A 6,030-nucleotide genomic window follows, 5' to 3' on the forward strand; every position below is an offset into this window, starting at 1 on the left:
TCGGCGGCCGCTCCCAGTCACCAGTCTAGCTGCCGCATTTTGGATTAGTTGTAGTTTCCGGGTCACTTTCAAAGGTAGCCCCACGTAGAGCGCATTGCAGTAGTCCAAGCGGGAGATAACCAGAGCATGTACCACTCTGGCGAGACAGTCTGCAGGCAGATAGGGTCTCAGCCTACGTACCAGATGGAGCTGGTAGACAGCTGCCCTGGATACAGAATTTACCTGCGCCTCCATGGACAGCTGTGAGTCCAAAATGACTCCCAGGCTGCGCACCTGGTCCTTCAGGGGCACAGTTACCCCATTCAGGACCAGGGAATCCTCCACACCTGCCCGCCTCCTGTCCCCCAAAAACAGTACTTCTGTCTTGTCAGGATTCAACCTCAATCTGTTAGCCGCCATCCATCCTCCAACCGCTTCCAGACACTCACACAGGACCTTCACTGCCTTCACTGGTTCTGATTTAAAAGAGAGTTCCGCATACTGATGAACACCCAGCCCAAACCTCCTGATGATCTCTCCCAGTGGCTGCATGTAAATGTTGAAAAGCATGGGGGAGAGGACAGAACCCTGAGGCACCCCAGAAGTGAGAGCCCAGGGGTCTGAACACTCATCCCCCCCCACCACTTTCTGAACACGGCCCAGGAGGAAGGAGCGGAACCACTGTATGACAGTGCCCCCAGCTCCCAGCCCCTCAAGACGGTCCCAGATGATCTGCATCTGAAAGCGCCTTGCAGCTAGGAATCACAAGTGAGGGGAGGGCTAGTTTCATACAACTGTAGAGTTGGGACACCCAAGGGTCCTCTAGTCCAACTCCCTGCAAGGCAGGAATCTCAGCTAAAACATCCATGACAGATGGCCATTCAACCTCTGCTTAAAAACCTCCAAGGAGAGTCCACCACAGGGGAGACAACTTGGGCCCCGGGTCCCCGTCCCCCCCCCCAGTGGTACCGAAACTCAGCTTCCAAGATCTCGAGAGACCTCAGGCACCCACAGCCCCCCATAGTTGGCGCCCCTGGTCCACCACCTCCCGAGGGAGCTAAACATGTTTAGCCAGGAAAACTAAACAGTTGTTTTAGTCATATTTTCTATGAAGAAAGGTTTTAGCATTTACTGGCCTTGGTTCAGTATACCTGAAGAGGCGTCTCCACCCCCATCGTTCTACTGAGGTCCAGTGCTGAGGGCCTTCTGGCGGTTCCCTCATTGCAAGAAGTCAAGTTACAGGGAACCAGGCAGAGGGCCTTCTTGGTGGTGGCACCCGCCCTGTGGAACACCCTCCCACCAGATGTCAAAGAGAACAACAACTACAAAACTTTTAGAAGACATCTGAAGGCAGCACTTTTTAGGGAAGCTTTTAATGTTTAATAGGTCATTGTATTTTAGTGTTTTGTTGGAGTGGCTGGGGAAACTCAGCCAGATGGGCGGGGTATAAATAATAAATTATTATTATTGTTGTTGTTGTTATTTGGGACTTTTTAAAAAGGCACATAAGAGGTGCCAGAATAGTTTGTTAAAAGTTTTTAAAATTATGCACGGCATGGAGAAAGCAGAGGGAGAATCATAGAATCTTAGAGTTGGAAGAGACCCAAAGGTCATCTATTCTAACCCCCTGCAATGCAGGAATCTCAGCTAAAGCTGAGCAGAGTCCACCAGTTCTACTGTCAAACAGCTCTTGCCATCAATAAGTTTTCCCAAATGTTTCGTCGGAATCTCCTTTCTTGGAACTTGAATTCTATCCCTCTCTCACAATGCTAGAACTCGTGGACGCTCAACAACGCTGAATGTTGGGAGATTCAGGGCAGAAAAAATGCAGCCCTTGTTCATGCAGCGTCGTAAAGACTGTGGAACTCTCTCCCACTTGAGGCAGTGAGTCCAGCAGCAACCGGTTGGTAGGCTATTCCGTTCTGGGTGCCAAGAACCAGAACCCCAGATCTCACCTGGGTCCAAAGGCTGAGCCTTACTTACCCAGGATATTCTCACGTTTTCAGCAGCCCAGTTACCGGCGAACAGCAACAAAAGCACCACCAGCAGCAGCAACAGCAAATGGCAGCTATTTGGGATGGCATCCAGCAGGTTTGCCAGCATGGTCTTGGGGCAAGGCAGCTGCTCTGGCTGGACTCCAGGCAGGGAGTTCACAGGGCCCCTTCTCCCGAGGTAACGCTTGCATCACAAATGTCTTCTGTAGTCCACCCTGGTTGGCTCAGGGCCTCTCTGTGATCAGTCAGCCAGCAGCAGAATGGGTGGCATTCATCCAGCCCTCTGAACTGGGCTGGGCTGAGAGGCAACTGCCCCCTGACCCCCAAGAGTGGCTTGTGCCCCACAGCTGAGTTTTCAATTCTGAAATGAGAGGACCTGAAACTCAAGCATGCTTGTGCTGGGTATTGCAGATCCGCCAAGGCTCCCTCTTTCCCAGATGGACAGAAGCCATCCAAGTTTCTAATTTGAACAGGAAATGTCTTGCTTTTCTTAAAGGTAAAGGGACCCCTGACCATTAGGTCCAGTCGCCGACGACTCTGTGGTTGTGGCGCTCACCTCACTTTATTGGCCGAGGGAGCCGGCGTACAGCTTCCGGGTTATGTGGCCAGCATGACTGAGCCGCTTCTGGCGAACCAGAGCAGCGCATGGAAATGCTGTTTACCTTCCCGCTAGAGCGGTACCTATTTATCTACTTGTACTTTGACGTGCTTTCAAACTGCTAGGTTGGCAGGAGCAGGGACTGAGCAATGGGAACTCACCCCATCGTTGCGGGGATTCGAACCGCCGACCTGATCGACAAGTCCTAGGCTCTGTGGTTTAACCCACAGCGCCACCCGCATCCATTTTCCTTAGGACGTTCCTGTTTTCACCAGAGAAATGTGGGAGGGTATGGAATAGGAGTCTCTGTTTTCACTGGAGAAATGTGGGAGGGTATGACATTGAAGGTGACCCGGAAACTACTAAAGGACCAGGTGCGCAGCCTGGGAGTCATTTTGGACTCACAGCCGTCCATGGAGGCGCAGGTTAATTCTGTGTCCAGGGCAGCTGTCTACCAGCTCCATCTGGTGCGCAGGCTGAGACCCTCCCTGCCTGCAGACTGTCTCGCCAGAGTGGTGCATGCTCTGGTTATCTCCTGCTTGGACTGCCATGCGCTCTACGTGGGGCTATCTTTGAAGGTGACCTAGAAACTGCAACTAATCCAGAATGCGGCAGCCAGACTGGTGACTGGGACCACAGAACACTGGTCTTGAAAGACCTTCATTGGCTTCCAGTAGGTTTCTGAGGACAATTCAAAGTGTTGGTCTTGACCTTGAAAGCCCTAAATGGCCTCAGTAGACCTGAAGGAGCATCTTCACCTCCATCGTTCAGCCCGGACACTGAGGTCCATCTCCCAGGGCCTTCTGGTGGTTCCCTCCCTGTGAGAAGACAAGTTACAGGAAACCAGGCAGAGGGCCTTCTCGGTAGTGGCACTCGCCCTGTGGAACGCCCTCCCAGCAGATGTCAAGGAAATAAACAACTATCTGACTTTTAGGAGACATCTGAAGGCAGCCCTGTTTAGGGAAGCTTTTACTATTGGATGAATTATTGTATTTTAATATTTTGCTGGAAGCCGCCCAGAGTGGCTGGGGAAACCCGGTCAGATGGGCAGGGTATAAATAATAAATTATTATCATTATCATTATCATTATTATTATCATCATCATCATTGTCGTTGTCATACAGCTGGAGAAGGATCAGAAAAGGGCATCCGAAATGATCCAGGGGTGAAGCAACTCCTCTACGAAAAAAGGCTGCAGCGTTTGGGGATTTTTAGTTAAGAGAAAAAGCAAGTGAGAGGTGACATGATAGAAGATTATGAAAGTGTGTGGCCAGGGGTACAGCATTGGGGGGGGGGCAGGGGAGCCTGAGCCCTGGGGCACGGGTTTTTTTGGGGTGCAAGGATCCCCGTTCCGTCCTGCCTGCTGTGCTGCGTCCCTCCCTCCAAGGGCACATCATGGCCCCGCTTGCCTCCAGCGGCCAGGCCTGAACCAAACCTCTGCACCCCGTGAGTGCGTGCCCAGCAGTGTTGGCGTTGAGGACTGGGCTGGCGCGGTGCCCTGGTGTGCGCCACCCCGCCTGGCGCATGCACAGCTGATTACTACAGTACAATCCTTACATTTATAACCCACCTTTTCCTTCCAAGGAGCCCAAGGAGGTGCACCTGTTTCTCCCCCCCCCCTTTCCATCCCAGCAACGACCCTGTGAGGCAGGCCAGGCTGATAGGCAGGCAAGATGGCCCCCAGGGTCCCCTAGGGAGCTTCCTGGTAGAGTGGGAGGATTTGAACCCAGGTCTCTCCCAAATCCTGGTCCTGGACTCTAACCACTATACACTGCTGGCTCTGGCATAGGTTGGTGGCACTTTTGCCACCCTGAGCTCACCCTAAACTCCCGCAAGTGTGCTGACCCCAGGCTATTTTGAACCCTTTGGCAAGGCTATTTTCCCAGACATCTTAGTTACAGCCCATTCTGGATCTTGCTGGACTGAAGATAAAATTAAATTAAAGTATATTCATTTCCGTCATTGCTGCTGGTATTTGTTTCTCATATGCTCTCGTTTTAGGGTATTGTTTGGTTTTTTTAAAAAAAAACCAAGGGCAAATTAAGTGCATCCAACAGATTCAAAACCCAATATTCGCACATTTAAAGTATTCTCTCCCCCTCTGAAAGCCTCATGGGTACTGTAGTTTGTTACGCTTCCTGGGAATTGTAGCTCTGTAAATTGTTCCCAGGATTTTCTGCGGGGAAACCATGTGCCATGCATGGGCATGGAATGAGCATGGAAAGTCTATTGTTGCATTATTATAATTGTTTTATTGTGCCTTTCTTGGGGATCATTTATTTCTAATTATTACCATCAATAATTTATGTAAAATAAAAAAAAGGAAAAACAATCCTTTAATTGCAACGAAGGGTTCAGCCAGCATATTTTTTTTTAAAAAAATAATAATTAAAATAGCGTATTCACCCAGTGGTTTACCAGTTGCACTGGCTCCCGGTGGAGTATCGGGTCAGGTTTAAGGTGCTGGTTTTGACCTTTAAAGCCCTTTGTGGCTTAGGGCCCTCGTATTTATGGGACTGCCTCTCCTGGTCTGCCCCGCAGAGGACCTTAAGGCCCATGAATAACCATAGTTTAGAGGTCCTGGGCCCTAAGGAAGTCAGACTATCCTCCACCAGGACCAGGGCCTTCTCAGTGATGGCTCCCACCTGGTGGAACGCTCTGTCCCAGGAGACCAGGGCCCTGCAGGATTTAACTTCCTTCTGCAGGGCCTGTAAGACACAGCAGTTCCACTTGGCCTTTAATTTGAACTTAGCCTGATCTTTTATTCCCCTTCCTTCCCTTTTTATGAAGATTACCCACTCTGGGACCCCACAGCTAATTCTCCCCTGGTCTCCTCGCTGGCCCAAATAGGACTAATTTAGCCAGCTAGCCCTGGTGATCATCCAATGTTTAGCGGATGGATTTCCCCCTAAATTGATTTTTGAATTCTGAATTTATTGTTATTCACATTTTATACTGTATTTTATGCTGTTTTTTGTTGCATCAATTAAGCGTTTTAAATTTGTTGTTAGCCGCCCTGAGCCCGGTTTCCTGAACTGGGAAGGGCAGCGTAATAATAATAATAATAATAATAATTTAGTAGAGCATGATCCTCTGAATCCCAGGGTCATGGTTCGAAAAAAATCCCCGTATTTCAGGGGGTCAGACTAGATGACCCTTGCGCCCTCTTCCAAACATACAATTCTATGAGTCTAATATTAATTTTTTAACCCGACCTCCTCTATGACCAACATGCACGGACCTCCTTTCCTCAGCGCTTCGCCCCTCACACAACACCCCCGCGAGGTAGGCCTCGCAATGGCGAATCCGTTTCCCGCCCACCGCTTTTCTCCTTTCGGACTCCAACTCCCATCAGCCCCTGCGGCGACTCCAATGTCAGGGCATGACGGGAGTCGTAGTCCAAAATGCCTGACGGGTCCCCACACGGGCTCCTCGCTCCCGAGGCGAAAGGTGGCGAC

Source organism: Podarcis muralis, chromosome 3 (assembly GCF_964188315.1).
Source record: "Podarcis muralis chromosome 3, rPodMur119.hap1.1, whole genome shotgun sequence".
NCBI lineage: Eukaryota > Metazoa > Chordata > Lepidosauria > Squamata > Lacertidae > Podarcis > Podarcis muralis.